General features: G+C 34.9%; 1 long non-coding RNA gene across 1 annotated transcript in view; it reads right to left on the bottom strand.

Annotated features, from left to right (window-relative positions):
* Window positions 1-13,818, bottom strand: part of LOC310736120 — a 71,825-nt gene that overhangs the window by 19,904 nt on the left and 38,103 nt on the right. Inside the window, exon 2 of the long non-coding RNA XR_014536457.1 lies at window positions 5,525-5,586. This is a non-coding gene — a long non-coding RNA (uncharacterized lncRNA). The remainder of the gene's footprint in view (window positions 1-5,524; window positions 5,587-13,818) is intronic.

The raw sequence follows: 13,818 nt of genomic DNA, 5'->3' as shown, positions 1-13,818 counted from the left end.
GCAACACTGATTAGTACACAGAGCGAAATATGGGATATTGCAAAGAAACTGTACATGTAATAATAAATACTGATCATGTAAACATTACCAACTTTTTCATCAGTTACTTTAACCAAATGTTAACAAAATAATAATCTTTTAATCTTTTTTTAAAGATTTGTAAGTGATTGTTCACATCAAACATCAGAACTGGGTGAAAATGTAAACTCAGTGACTTTGACTATGGAATGACTGTTGGTCAGGTGATCTAGGATTTTTACATTGCATTGATTTTCACATCTAAAGCATGGTGCATAAGAAATGCAGTTGATAAAATATACTACATGTTAACATGATGTTGAATTTTTAAATGTACATTTATGGCATTTGGCAGATTTATCCAGAGTGACTTACAACTCTCTTATTTGGACAACTGAGCAGCTAGAGTCTTTGCTAAAGGCCCCAGGAGTGGCAGCTTGGTGATGCTGAGTTTTGAGCTCATGACCTTCTGATCCAACATCTTAACCACTGAGCTACTTTATGCTAATTTGGAAATAACTCTGCTGCTTATATTCATAAGTTTGCCTGGGTACACAAATGCACTTTTTCATGGAACACAGTTGCAGAAGGAATGCTATTTATAATTAAACTATCTGCTATAACACAGATGAGGAGGAGTTTAAATCTGGTTTCTCTCAAGTTCTCCTCCTAATATAATCTCAAAGTTTTTCTGCCCATCATTAACCTCTGGGTTGCTCATTATATGAAAATTCTAGTCCTTGAATGTATATATGGCTGTAAATCTAAATCTTTGATTAGAGAGATGAGAGGAGAATGACCAGGCAAGATTGAGCAGATCAGGAAGCTAGTAACATAAATAACCAATCTTTACACCAATGAACCACAGAAAAGCATCTCAGAAACCTTTAGATGGATGGGCTACAGCAGCAGAAGACAACATCAAGTTCTACTTCTGTCAGTCGAGAACAGGAATCTGAAACTACCTTGGGAAGAGACTCACCAAAAACGGACAGTTGAAGATTAGAGAAACATCAACTGATCTTTTTTGAATCTTTAACTGCCAATCAACTTCACTACAGAGAATGTCTGGTTCTTTCTTCTAAAATGTCAAGCAAATTCCTGACTGGTTTTTGGAAACCTTCACTGAAGCAGCAGAGATGGAATTCAAATAAATTTGTCACCTAGTCGTGAATTATTCTTTACATATTTCCTATTTCTTTCAGAGAAGAAAAGAGATATTCCTCCATTAATTGATTTGTCTGCACATCTGCCATACTGTCACAAAGGCAGTTAAAGCATTTATTAATGAGTGCTTCCCTTGCTTTCAGTTTACATGGCCAACCAGATAAGTTAATAACTAAAAATACAATATACATTTAACCTATTTAATGACTGATTTTTAACACTGTAATAAAATACCTAGGCTTCTTGATCATACTTCATACACTTCTGTGGTTCCTAAGACATCAACAATAAAACAAATAAATCAAATGGTCTTACTCTTTTACATTACTTCTTACATAGAAGATAAATACTTCTTATACAAAATAAAAAAAATAAAAAAATGTGTTTATTAATTAGAATTACCAGCATTTTAATTGAAACTATTTCTTTCTAACAAATAAGTGATTTTTGACAGTTATTAAATATGATCTAATCCAGTGAATATGCAGAATCTGCATTTTCCAAAATTAAAGAAAAATGTGATTCAACACTTGCTGCTAAATTCTGCTAAACATGAGCATATAGCTTGCTTCAAGTCAGTATGATAAGTGTATAAATCTGATTTTCGTCTTCCAAAATTTCCAAAGTATTAAACACTGAACTTTTCTAGTACAAAAGGTTTAGTCTGAATCAGTGCAAAGATAACTGTGATTAACACTTGGGCATGTTAAACGTGTCTCATGTACCACATCAAGTGATTGAATTGGCATTCAATCATTCATTTATTTGCCATTTATGCCACAACATATAACATTTTTAGGGGGTTTTCATGGTCAGGTTGAAACATAAAGCATTTTGGACACATTGGTTAGTTTTTGAATACACAGGTCCATTGCAGGTTAAACCATAATGTGGGAGTGACTGGAATTGTTTAGAATGAAAAGAAAGGAAAATGAATAGAGGACCTTTTTTTTTTTTTTAGAGTATTTTTATGCAACATGACTAAGTAAATTAGCTTTTTTAATATGTAGGGGGGAGTGGGGTAAGATGAGCCATTTTCTACTTATCTGGTCCTCAAGATAAGGTAAAATAAGTCAGAATGAGAGAATTTAACTTAATTTTAGGATGTTTCCTATAAATTAAAATGATCAGAAAGCATATATCACAGTGTTCTAAAGATATGGCTTCTTTAAAAAAAAAAAAAGGGTTCCTTTGGCTCAGTTTGCCCAAGAATTAGGGGTAAATTGATCCAAGTCAGCTGCACAGTTTGGGGGTTAGGGTTACTAAACATTTTAACTGAACATTAATCAAATCCAAATGAAATTTTATATTTCAATATCCTTATGGTTTGCATTTCTAAAAAAAATTGTTTTAATGCCAAATTTCCCTAAAACATACTAAACAGGGACTTTGTAAACTAAATTTAAATTAAGAAATATAACTTTAATTAATAAACTTTTAGTCAAAAGACTAAGTTTGAAACTAAATAAAGAACTGCTGCCCATAGTAACATTGGCATTACATAAGTTGAATGCAAAACCAGTAGTTTTTTACTTTTTGAAACTTTTAGCAAATGTAGTGGTCGTTGTTCTGCGTTGTGTATTTTTGATGATCTGCACTGCTTGTAAAGACATCCGCAACAATTGGATTCTGTCTTTTTCTTTATTCTGGGTAACAAACTAGACAAGCATTAGCAATACTACTGCTCTTCCTGCCTTGCCTCTGCTCTGTAATGGTGCTGCTGAGGCCGAGTTCCACTCAGCTACAACTCTAACACTATATACTTACAATATGTGTAACAAAATGTACAATTTGCATTTTAAATAAACATTTCCAAAATTTTTTTAAATGCAAATACAGGGCTCTTCAATGTACATTAACATACCTGGGTAACAAAACATACACAAGCCTTGCCTGTTAACCACAAAATGTACAATGTAATACATTGAACAACTGACCATGAACCCCAGTGAACAAAACTCTGGCTCAATTTACCATCAATTTAGCATTTATCTCACTTTGCCCCATAGTTACCATTTTGGAAGAAACGAGCTAAATGATTTGAATGGTAAGCACCGGTAACTCAACAACATGCACCAAAAATATATTTACACCTTGAGTATATTAGTTTTGATGTAGCAGCCATTACAGCTGACATGCTAAAATTTTACTCTGACAAACCAAAAACAGCTTTTTCAACAAATTCTCCCATGTGCTTCTCCATTTCACAGTCTAGCAAAAATAATTGGCAGGTACAAAATGTATGGTCATGTAACAATACAAGTATATAGTTGCCTAGATACAGGGGGTGGTTTAACTTGCCCACTGTCTTATCTTACCTCACTCTCCCCTTTGGATTAGAGCATACATTTAGACTTAGATTTAGATTTAGCACATTAAGGTTTGCCTTCCTGTTTTTTTTTACTCCCCAGCAAGTCAACATCCCTACAGTTGCAACCAGTGACTTTATTAGTTGACTGCTGCATTCATGCTGTTTTATAACGGATGGATGAATTTTTGAAAACCTCCTTTAGAGTCTTCAAAAATAATCAAATCATACAGACATTATGAATATCCCTTTAAAAAAATGTCAGAACTATTTTATTTTGAAAAACTGACATTTTTCTTTTCCATCCCTTAATGTTGTTATGTGATACCACTATTATTAATATTTTATTTCCAATTTTGAGATGCACCCATCAGGATATTATGAAGCCTTGGGTACATTGGAAGTTGTACAAGTCAACCAAGCAAGATACAATTGGATAATAGCACACCTGCTGAGAAAGTGGTTCTGTTGAAATTGGTCATTCAGGGAGGTGTTTAAAAGGTGCAACCTTCAGAAGTGAAGGCAAGATCTAAAGTCTAGACTTTCTTTAAAAATTATGTTTTTTTTCCCCTTAAGTCTGTTGCTGAGGCTAACACTTAAGTGTAGAGCTTTGCATTAGCACTGAATAAATGTCATGCCTGTTTATGCTACACAATAATAATCATTAATACACTATAGAGACAAGTTTGTGGACAACTGACCATAAGATTTTCATGTGTGTTTTAAAATTCTTAAAAAAAAAGTCTTCATTTGCAGGTTTAATAAACTCCACTCTTCTGCAAAGCTGCTCCAATAGATTTTGAAGTGTGGTTGTGGAGATGTTTGCTCATTCTGTCACAAGGGCAATAGTAAAGTTTGGTACTGATGTAGAGTGAGGAGGCCTGGAGTACATTTATTGTTCCAATCAATTTCAAAGGTGTACAATTGAGTTGAGATCAAAGCTCTGTAGCAGGTCACTAAAGATCTTCCATTTTAACCCATGTAAACCACACCTCGATAGAGTCTTGTTTACATAGGCATTGTCATGGAACATGTTTGGGTCTCTTAGTTTAAGTGAAGGAAAAAACTTTTATTCTACCAGATCTAAAGTTGTGCCTCTAACTTTGTAGCAAAGAACAGTTTGGGGCAGAGCCACATACAGTGAATTTCCCTCCTTTGTGAACACCCCTCTGGGATAATTAAAGTGATGTATACATCTGCCCATCTATTCATCTATATATCGAGAACAGTTCCTAAAGCTAGCCTTTCTTTATATTATTATTATTTGAAATATTTTACAACAACAAACAAGCAATAATGATTTGAGTTTTACAATATATCCAATACTAATGGAAACAGGAACTTAGATTTTTGACCCTTGTTGCCATTTCGAACATGTATATACTCTTTGCTACACATAATGTGATGATGAAAAGTGGTTCAGATCTTCATCAGTCTTATGTGAAGAGACTGAATGAAACATATTATTCAATGTGTAATATATGTGAACAGGAGATTTGGGGAGTGGATTTTGCAGAAGGAAGTAATTGTGCTTGGCATACATTAGATAGTTATATGGAATCAAAAATGTTTGGGAGACATTATTTCCTTTAGATTTACTCATTGGTAATTTTTTAAGTAAACCTTCCAAATAATGTCTTCGTAGCAGTGATGCTATGGTGGTGCCTATTTATTGCTGCATAAGCAATTTGTAAATATCAGTAGATTTGTAGGTTAGTAATTGTAATGAAATGTATTGCAGTAAAAATGAGTGATAATCAATTGAGGTAACATTATATGATAAATATAGTTCAATTTACATAGTAACCACCTGCTGGCATGTTTTGGTGAGGTGGGAGCGAATTGAAAATCTTGAAGCTGTAGGCACAAATGAAACCCATTGAATCATTGCTCCATGTTGAATGTTAATGCCATTTGAATGATTCATTTTCTTATGAGAGATATAATGTCATGTATTTATGAAAAGTACTTAATTACTAGAAGTGTGAATTTCTGGTTAGTCATAATATCACATATTTGAGCATGACTCACCTTTCATTCTTTTAGCTTGATGCACTGCTGAGAGACTGCATCCATTTGAATTCAGCAAAACACTATAGTTAAAGGTTGAGATGCAAGAGTTAGTCAGCTATATGATTACTTGATCAAACACTAGCAAAAATCATCTAGAAACAGGTCTAGCAGAAGGTACCTGTAATGATGTACACTATATGACTAAACACTTGTGGACACCTGTCCATCACACCATCATAATTTTTAAACAAACAATACATTTTTGTTTATAGCATTTGGCAGACACCATTATTCAGAGTGACTTTTTGACAGTTTGATGGTGCTGGGCTTTAAACTCATGAACATCAAATCAGAAGTCCAACATCTTAACCACTCAGCTAGCACCCCTTTTCCTGTTATAATAACCTCCATTCTTCTTGGAAGGCTTTCTACTTAATTTTGGAGCATGGCTGTCAGAATGTGTTTATTCAGCCATAAGAGGTCAGACACTGATAATCAGTGATGAGGTCTGGGGTGCAATTGGTGTTCCAGTTCATCCCAAAGGTGTTTAAATGAGTTTAGAGTTCTGTGTGGACCACTTGAGTTCTTCCACGATATGCTTGGGGAAGACACACCTACAATATGGTCAGATGTCCATTAACTTTATGCTATATAGTGTATCTAACCAATCTGTTGGAAAGCTAGCTAACAGTGTAAATGGTATTAAAAGTAGCAGCAACAGTGTTTTTTATGCGTTATAAGCTAACCTGTAGTCACTTTTACCTGGCATCTAATCCAGGTTAGCCTTTTTATTGTGTTATTAAGACGAAGAAGAAGAAAAAGACTAAAGGCTAGAAACAATGTTAAAATAGTCTTTTCAACTGACTAAAGAATAAAAAAAAAATTAAAAGGAAACTTCTCAAAGCAAGGATGCATGCCATTTAAAATCTGTACATGCATGCAGATGTGCGGATGTCATCTTCAAGATATAACCCCATCACAGTAAGTTAAACTTCAAGATATACATATTTTCCATCTGCCTTTATATATCCACATGAGGTCTTCACAGTCTTTCAAGGCTCATCATTATGTGTCTGATTTATAAGCATCGAGAGCTCGGCCCTGCTGGGGTCCATATCACGTTTCGCTGTGTTGGACGATTCGATGTTGACCTCGTGTTTTTGATACTCGGCCAGACAGAGTTCTTTTATCCATGTGTTTATACTGGAATCAACCTTGTATACAGTTCAAATGAAGGGGGGAATTAGAAATGCATATCAGGTTGCCAAGCAGATATGCCTCTTTAAAATATTCCCTTTCAAAGGGTAATTTATCAGGAATGTAGCTTTCCATGTCCATCAGTTTCTTGACAGTTCTTTTCTGACAATGGCAAAATCACCAAAAGTTCCAAAGGCAAAAAAAAAAACTTTTTAAGTTTTTTAAGTCCATAAGCAAAATGAACATAAATTCATGAAACTTAAACATAATTGATCTTTTTTGTGGTGAGAATGGGTTAATGTAACTATCAAGCAGTGCTCAAGAGAAGCATTTAACCAAGCTTTTGGAGATCAAAAGTTACAATTCTGACAATGCCACAGCCATCTGTGGCCAGGAGACAAGAGAGCGGTTGTCCATGCCTTGTTGATGGGAGATGGCATACAGTCTAATTCGTCAATCACAATCACACCAGCCAATCATTTGCATCTGTGAGCAAGAGAGCCAAGACACTGTGTAGAGGTGGCTATTGGGTAGGATTTGGCATGCTAAAGTGGATAGGAAATAAAGAAAATGTGCTGTGCTTGCATTTTAACTAAAGTATACAATTTGTGATTTTGAACAATTTAGACCTGATTTTGCCACCTATTATTGCCATTTTATGAATCATGACTAAATTGTGTTTTCCCCCATCCAGATTTTTATTCAGCCCTTTCCTATCATAAGACAGGTTCCAAACAAGGACTGTGACAAGGAGGTTATCACATGCTCCTCTGAAACATGTTTAGTCTGCCAGCTGCATCTTTGCTGTTTATGCGATGCCATGGGCCAGCATAACCCACTTGAAGTAGTGCTCTCAGCCCTCCTCTGCAGGTTAATTATATTTTTAATCAGATAGTAAACCAGTTAAAGGTTTGACAGTGTGACAGGTATATGATATGATTCACCAAGTTGTCAGAGGCAACTACAGATGTTTGATATGTCAAAAAATGTAATAGAATGTCATGTAGTGCAAGAAGTCACAATCTAATAAACATTTCTGAAGCTGTGCAGTCAGTTAAAGCCTTTTCTATAATCATTTTGATGTGGTAATATTAACATGGTAATGTTTAGGTGTGGAAAGTCACTGCTTTTGTTTCATAATTCTTAACACCAACACCAACTAGTCATTTAGAAAAGAAAAAAAACCCAACCCAGTTTATAGATCTTTTCATTGCTTTTGGTGTTTTAAATTTAAACTAAGCACTATCTAGCCCCCCCACACACACACACACAATTTAGACTTACTTTACATTTTACTTTCTAAATGTAAAGTATTGTGACGTGAGCAATGAACAGGGGACAAGACTGCTCTTAAAATACAATGTAATCCCAGGTTTAGTTTAGAATTAAGGCGACATAAGTACAAAGAGCCGTGAGAAAAAAATATTTTGACAACCCCTATTACACTATAAACCGACATTTATTGATGAAACTTCCTGTTACTTTGGAAACTTTGTGTACTTTGCATGCTCAAGACAGACACCTTTCAAATACATCCTTCCATGGAATAGTGTGTGCTGGTGCCATTTTATGGTTTTAGAATGTTTTCTTAATTTTTTTCCCTACATTTATATTTTCAGGAACAATAAATAAATTAGATTTATAAGCACCCAGACAAATATTACACACACACACACACACACACACACACACACACACACACACACACACACACACACACACACACACACACACACACACACACACACACACACTATTTACTTCCCCAAGTCACATCTCTGCTACTAAACACAGACAAACCGGTAGAGATGAATGCTGGCTTGTCAAGGTCACGTCCTATTTTGCTGTGTGTACGTGTGTGTGTGTGTGTGTGTGTGTGTGTGTGTGTGTGTGTGTGTGTGTGTGTGTGTGTGTGTGTGTGTGTGTGTGTGTGTGTGTGTGTGTGTTGGACAAAATGCAGGATCTCCCATGAACTTCCTCAATTTTATGTCACCACTGATATGTTGGGCAAACAGAGAAAGAGGGGGGGGGGGGGGGGGGGTATTACACAAAGTAAAGTAGAGAGGAGTGATGCAATTGAGGATATGAATGTAAAGAGAGGGTATATAAGAGGAGGATCATCATTAATGTGAAAATTTAAATGAAAGACAGGATCAAGAAAATAAATATAACTAAAAAAAAATGATTATGAGATTAAGAGAGAGGAGGCAAAGAAAAGAAAAGAAAAGGCAAAAAAGGTACCTAAAGCAAAAAATTGTACCTATAGAGAAAGAAAGACAAATAAAAAAGAAAAAGATAGATAGAGAGAGAGAGAGAGAGAGAGAGAGAGAGAGAGAGAGAGAGAGAGAGAGAGAGAGAGAGAGAGAGAACCCAGTGGAGTGTCTGTAATAAGAGGTGAACAACTTGATGTTATTAAAGCCTCATGGGTAAACATATCAGCAGCAATACACATGTTCAGCACAAGATGAAGAAATAAAGATACTGGGAGGATGATGAAAGTGGAGCAGTTCTCTTTTGTAAAGGTTGCTTGCTTTTCGGCCAGAAGTGCTTTTTTCTTTTCTCAGATTTAAAGTAGGGGTTCACAAACTAGGGGTATGTGGGTTTGCTTTATTTACAACCGATAAAAAAATTGAGAAATGTTTTATTTTGTTTCGTTTTACTGATCTTACAAAATAATATTTGAAATACACTACATGGACAAAGGTTTGTGGAGACCTGACCATAAGATTCATATGCAATTTTTTAACCTTCCATTCCACATTTACTCCTAATTTGCTGTTATAATACCCTTCACTCTTCTGGAAAGATGTTCCACTAGATTATGGCGTGTGGTTGTGGAGATTTGTGATCATTCACCCACAAGGGCATAGAAGTCCTCTCAAGATCTACTTCAACAACTCATGGAAACCATATTTACAAGGAGCATTGTCATTCTGGAAAAGGTTTGTATTTCCTAGTTTAAGTAAAGGAAAAATTGCTACAACATCCATAGACATCCTATACAATTAAGTGCAGTTTGGGGAACAACCACATAGAGTATGGAAGGAAAAGAATTGTCCCAATACTTTTGTCCACATAGTGTAGCTCCAGGGACCTGAGCTCGGGCAAATGTCTGTGTAATGCTTCTAAAACAAGCTAATAGGTGAACACTCCATGCTGAATTCACAAAATTTACTAAAGGCAGTATTCCAATTAATCTTGAAGGTGTTCAATAAGGTTGAGGTCAGAGCTTTAGAACAAGCCACTGAACTCATTTACCTCCACTCCAACCCATGCAAACCATATATTCACGCTTCGTTTACAGAGGCATTGTCATGCCTGGAACAGGTTTGGGTCTTCTAGTTTAAGTGAAGGGAAATTTCATTCTACCAACGGTAATTAACAATAAACAACATGTAAGCACATTTCACCCATTTGAAGCCATGTAAAGCATTAAATAGTCTTATTTTAACAGAAAAGGTTGAAAAAACTTTTATTTTAGTACAATGATCTGCCAACAGAATAAAAAATTTCTACAAGCTTGAAATGATTAACAATGCCCAGAAAAAAAGATTTAATTATCTGAATGATCTAAATTTGGTTTACTGTAAGATACTGTAGATACATTTGTAGATACAATTGACTACACCCCTTCCTTCTCCTTTTTAATCATACTGACAGGTAGCATTAGTGTATTAATTCAACATTAGACACAGACAAATTTCCAGGTCCATCTACTGTCTATTCACCAAATGAATTAGTTTTGCTGTAGCTCATCTCTCATAAGTATAATTCTAGACCATCATTGAGTACTAACTTCCTATTACAAGTAATTCAAAAACCTGCCATGCAGCCTTCAAATATATAGAAAATATTTATTTTGTGTACCTTTAGAGATTAGTAAATATTGCGGAATGTAATGTCAGATTTTGATTTGAGACACAGCGCAACGCAGTTTACAGCCCAGCAGAAAGCAATCAAAACAGCAGCAGAAAGTTTTAAAGAGAAATAGAGCTTGTCAGCCTGATTAACATCAGTGTGAATGAAATCGATAAACATTTTACAGTTTGACTCCGTAACCTGACAGACAGTGATGTTTTAGCTCTGATATTCCAACTGTAGTAGGTTTTTTTATTGCTCCAGATGCACAGAAGAGGCAGGCGAGTGTGTAAAAACTGCATATGTTTCTGCATGTGCACTCAAAGTCATGTCAATAATAAACAAGGCAACATTGCTTAATACTGCACAGTATCACACCAACTGAGCATGAATTATTTCCCTGATAACATGCTGAGTCATATCTTATTTCTATATGGCATTTGTGAAAGCTTGACTGAATACTAAGCACAAAAAATATTCCTTTGGTTTTTAGTCACCTATGGTATAATAGGGTTTGTTACAGACATAATATTCTCTGATGTTATGGGCAAATGTTACCCCTTTATCTAAAAATCTAGTATGTTTTAAAATATTGAAATATTAAAAAAATTTATAAAAACACAAACACTAGGCATGTAAATAAATTACAAGTGTTTAAATCATTATCATGAAGTAGAATTGCAACTAAGAAACATCCATCTAGTAATTTAAAAGCAAAAGGATTCTCCAAAAGATGATTTGCAGAACCTGATGCAATTGAATTAAAACAGAAATTGTAATGTAAAACATAAATAAATAAATAAATAAATAAATAAATAAATAAATAAATAAATAAATACAATAGTCAAATATCATGACTTGGATTTATGGTCAAAATGTAACAACAGGGACATACAGAAAAAAACAGCCTTTTGGACACTATGACATGTATGGTTATATTAAATATTAGTATGGTTTTGCCATTTTGATAACCTTTTGCTAGGGTAAGTGCAATAGGTTATCACAGTCATGATGATCTACAGTATAATTGCATGATTGGAAGTAGAATATTTACTTTATTAACCTTGAAATCTCATGCAACTCAGAATTTGGACACAATACAAATACAAATGTATTCTGTTTCCTGAATGGAAAAGATCATGAAAAGCCCACATTTTCTGATGTTAGCTAGATAGACTTCCAGTCTTCCAGTCTTTCCTTTCTTTCTCTGACTTTTTGGTTTTTATTTAGCTTTAAAGTTTTTATTAATCAGTAATATTCATGAACATTTAAGCATTTTTCATGTTTGCTGATGATCGCATAACACTATTGAAAAACTTTTACAATAGAAATGTAGCTAGAATTGGAATTTCACCTGGTAAACACAGACTGTTACACAAGAAAGAAAGAAAGAAAGAAAGAAAGAAAGAAAGAAAGAAAGAAAGAAAGAAAGAAAGAAAGAAAGAAAGAAAGAAAGAAAGAGTAAGTAGAATGCAAGAAGACAAAGTCACAAAAAAAAAAAAAAAAAAAAAGGAGAATGTCCAGGTTATTTAAGGGACTGTGTTGATTGGCAACCAGTGTGCTTGATCAGTGTTGTGACTGGATGGGCACACATGACAGTACTTCTCATGGAAACCTGCTAACTAGAAAGTTTCATTCCCTGCATACATCTCAAACTACCCACACACCCTCTCAAAAGTGTCTTATTCTGAGAAAGAATTAAAAGGTAATTTTTAGCATAGACAGAGGCAGGTCTTGTGTTCTGTGCACAATGATAAACCCTGTCACACAAAATGAGTAAAAAAACAGGTTAAAGCACTGCAAGCTATATTTATTTAAAGTGTGTGCATGTACAGTACATACAGTCAGGCCCACAAATACTTAGAAATCTGTCAGTCAAGCTGTGATTGAAGTGTAGATTTTCAGCTTTATTTCAAGGGGTTTTAACAAAAACAAAAATTCTATCAACATTTTAGGAATTACAACTAATTTGGACATAACCCTCTCCCCTTTTTCACTACAACAGACTCAGATAATTGACTGAGAGGTGTGAAACCAAAATTATATTTTGCTGTTTTTTTCCTTCCTGTCAGCTCCAGCCATTCTCCAATCATTCTCTTTGGACCTCTCAACAAAGCATTTTTACAGAGCCCATAGAACCACCACTGAATGGATGCTTTTTGGTTTACAAACCATTTTGTGTAACTCCAGCTTCAGCAGTTTCGGAAATCATCAGTTTAACCTATTTGGCGCCACTACCAAATGTCCACATGTCAATGTTAATGAGCCATTTTGATTTCAGATGTGAAGATTCAAATGCTGCAGCAAGCATTTTAATTTCAGAGTCTATGCTTAAATTGGAGTGTTTTGCGCAGAAATATACATGTAAAAAATGACTGTAAATAAATAAATAACCTACAAAGTTTTCTACAGTAATGTCTCATAAATGTATGTTAACGCTTCATGGATTAAAAGAATCACAGTGAGCTACCAATTCTACTGTGTCCTACTATCTGCTCCCAAACCAAAGCCAAAGTCCTAATCTTCTTTTAGTTAGCACACCATGACATCATCTGGACTGTGTTAATTAGCCAATGAGCACCAGGAAGTGGAAGTGGAGAAAAGCCCAGAATTCTGCCGTCTCCCCTTTACAACATACACACATTCACCCTCTTCCATCTGTCCCCAACACAGAGATGGCGTTCAGTATCACTCCACAACAAGCGCACTGGGCTTCACACTCCGGATGAAGCGATACAGCTTGACGCTCAGATCTTTATCTTTTTTAGAAATTTTGTTTTTGGAAAAGACAGTTGGTACAGTAGCTTAGTGTAAATGGACTTTTTATGAAAAGAGATTTACACCTCAAAGAAGGTGGCAACTTATTATGTGAAAACACAACAGGGAATTAAAACACAACAATCAATGCATTACCTACTTTAAATGATGCATTACTGTATATTACAGCAGTTATTGGTGAAAGAGACATGTTTTTATACATTTATTGCTATATTTACTGTTCTGAATCAAAAAAAAAAAATGTAAAAACATGTTGGGTCCTGTTTTATCTTTTCTGATGTTACAATAAATTATGTACAATTGTAAAATTTTGGTATAAAATGCTGAGTACTAATGGATGAGCATTTCATGATGTCGGTTGCTTGATGATCTCTTTTCCGATGCCCTTCCTCTCATTGCACATTAATTTTACTGCTAAGAAAGTGCACACGTTCTGATTCCCAGGCTGCATCCCAAATCACACAAATCACACCTATGCC

Source organism: Silurus aristotelis (genome assembly GCF_946808225.1).
Source record: "Silurus aristotelis genome assembly, chromosome: 13".
Classification (NCBI taxonomy): domain Eukaryota; kingdom Metazoa; phylum Chordata; class Actinopteri; order Siluriformes; family Siluridae; genus Silurus; species Silurus aristotelis.
The sequence above is the reverse complement of the archived record's forward strand: the minus strand, read 5'-3'. Positions and strand labels throughout refer to the sequence as shown.